Source organism: Cebus imitator, unplaced genomic scaffold (assembly GCF_001604975.1).
Source record: "Cebus imitator isolate Cc_AM_T3 unplaced genomic scaffold, Cebus_imitator-1.0 Scaffold227, whole genome shotgun sequence".
In the NCBI taxonomy this organism is placed as follows: domain Eukaryota; kingdom Metazoa; phylum Chordata; class Mammalia; order Primates; family Cebidae; genus Cebus; species Cebus imitator.
In genome coordinates, this window is record NW_016107542.1 from 625,225 (window position 1) to 627,745 (window position 2,521).

General features: G+C 42.9%; 1 protein-coding gene across 5 annotated transcripts in view; it reads left to right on the top strand.

The window, feature by feature from the left end:
* Window positions 1-2,521, top strand: part of SMARCA2 (SWI/SNF related, matrix associated, actin dependent regulator of chromatin, subfamily a, member 2) — a 180,284-nt gene that overhangs the window by 143,672 nt on the left and 34,091 nt on the right. The window lies entirely within an intron of this gene.

Genomic DNA, 2,521 nt, shown 5'->3' on the forward strand with positions numbered 1-2,521 from the left:
TTTTTTTTGAGACAGAGTCTTGCTTTATTGCCTAGGCTGGAGTGCAGTGGTGTGATCTCGGCTCATTGCAACCTCCGCCTCTCAGGTTCAAGCTATTCTCCTGCCTCAGCCTCCCAGCTAGCTGCCACCACGCCCAGCTAATTTTTATATTTTTAGTAGAGACAAGGTTTCAGCATATTGGTCAGGCCGGTCTTGAACTCCTGACCTTGTGATCTGCCTGCCTTGGCCTCCCAAAGTGCTAAGAGTACAGGTGTGAGCCGATGCGCCCCACCATTTTCCTTTTCCCAACCACAAACTGCTTTTACCCAAAACAGCGTACTAATTGATCTTGTCTCAGATGTGGAAGCTGCAGCTCCTCTTTTCCCTTCCTTACCCACCTCCACGCGCTGATGGCATACGGGGAAAGAGAAAGGTTTTTTGTTTTTGTTTTGTTTTGTTTTGTTTTTGTGTGTGTGTGTGTGCAAAAGTGAACTGACGTTATTGATCAATAAACTGGAAAATCCACTGTACCACAAATTCGGTTAAACTGAGCCTTAATTTTCTTTCCCTTTATGGTCAGCTTTGTACGTTTCAGTCCCAACTGAGGGAGAGCTGGGAGTGCAGGTGGCATCCAAGTTGCCAGACAAATGAATGAAATAAGAAACAGGGTCTTTTGAGTTAATGTCATCAGTTTGTCGTACCACCTTGGGGCTGGGGGTGGGAATCCCTTACCCTTCAGACGAACTCATCTCTTGAATATGTGAAGCATTTGTTAAAAGTATAAAGTTTGTGAATAGTTATGTCCTGTATACAGGTATTTTCTTACATCATGGATATTTCCTTTATAACCTTTGAAGGAATAAATGGGGATTTTTGAAAAGTTCTAGCCATTGGTCAGGGCAGGACTGAATGTGCTATCAGTGGAGATGCTAAAAGGGTTGAATTCTGAAAAAAAGCTAGCAAGATTTCACGAGTATTATGTGCTGTATGTTGAAGTGGTAAGAAGAACACATAGGAACCTGCAGTTGTTGGGGTTTAATTGGGGTTAAGTTGTTCCTTAATTTAGAAAATTTGATTTCTTTTCAGGGACTTTTTTTCTTGTGGCAAAATACACATAAAACTTACCATTTTAGCCATTTTAAGGGTACATTTCAGTAACATTCCATACGGTTACATCGTTGTTCAGCCACCACAAACATCCATCTCCAGAATGTTACCATCATCTCGAACTGAAATTCTGAACTCACTGAACCCTAACTCCCCAGCCCTCTTCCCTTAGCCCCAGGTAACCACTGCTCTCGTTCCTCATATCTGAAATCATACAGTATTTGCCCCTTTGCGTCTGGGTTATTTCACTTTAGGGAATTTGATTTTATGCCAGTTTTTCTAACAGGTTGCTTTTGGAGACAGTAATAATCAAAAACTTATCGTCCAAAGGCCTGAGTCTGAAATTCTGCATCCAAAAGTGCTACAGCTTGTATTAAACTGATAAAAATAATGTGGCATCTTTGAGGACAAGCTCTATATTCAGCTTTGTTGTTGTTTAATATTTATATTGTAAGAAAATGTCTCATACATGAAATTTTAAATGTAAAATTCCACTTGTTGCCATTGCTCTTGTTTGGGGGATCATTACCTGTATTATTGGCTTCTGGGGTGTCAGCAGGGTGTGAGGGAGGTTTAGCTTGTCTAATTTTGGAATCAAGTTTGATGATGTGTGAGTTGTCCCCAGAAAGCACTAGTATAATATAATGGGCTAAATCTGCATTCTTTAATGCTCCATAACCCCACCCCCAACCCCAGCAGCATCCCGGGTCCTCTTCTGGAATCCAACTAGAGTTCCTAAGGGAAGAGGATCCCCAGAGGGAGAAAGAGAAAGTGTCAGTGGACAGAAATATGATACTGAAATAGCAGAGTTAGTGTCTGAGTACTGATTTTCCCATTTCACATCCAAGAAATTTCCATGCATTGTCTGGATATCTTTAGAATTGCTCCTTTCAGTGTTAAGATGGTTTGTTCCACTGTAAGGGCTGTGCCACATGGCGTGGTGGACTTGGAGAGGCGGAGGTGGAAACAATGCGCCGGAGTTGGCTTGGGGCTTTTTGTTTGTGTGTCCCTGTTTACCTATTCATAATCATGGATCCCCTCTGCTTTGTGATACTGTGAACCACGCATAACAGCACCTCTTTACACCACTGCGTTGAGAAGAAGGAGCCTGAGGCTGACTTTCTGGACCTTCCGTCAGGCAGAAAAAGATGTGGTTGGTGTGTGTCAGGATGAGAGGGCCACGACTGGACCCACGTGTGGCCGCTTCCCGGGTCTGCCATGTGCTTTGCGAGCTGCAAAGTGTTTCCTCTAAAACAGCTAATCCTGCATGACTGTCTGCTGCATTTTGGTTGTCAGAACCTGCACGCCGCTTTCAGAAGAACTAATCGAAGAGGGAGCTAGTTTGCATCTCGTTCTCGCACACCCTGAGTCATGAAAAACGTTTTCTTTTTCTTTTAAGCAAAATTGAAAGAAAGAAAAGAGAGAGGGCCAAAAA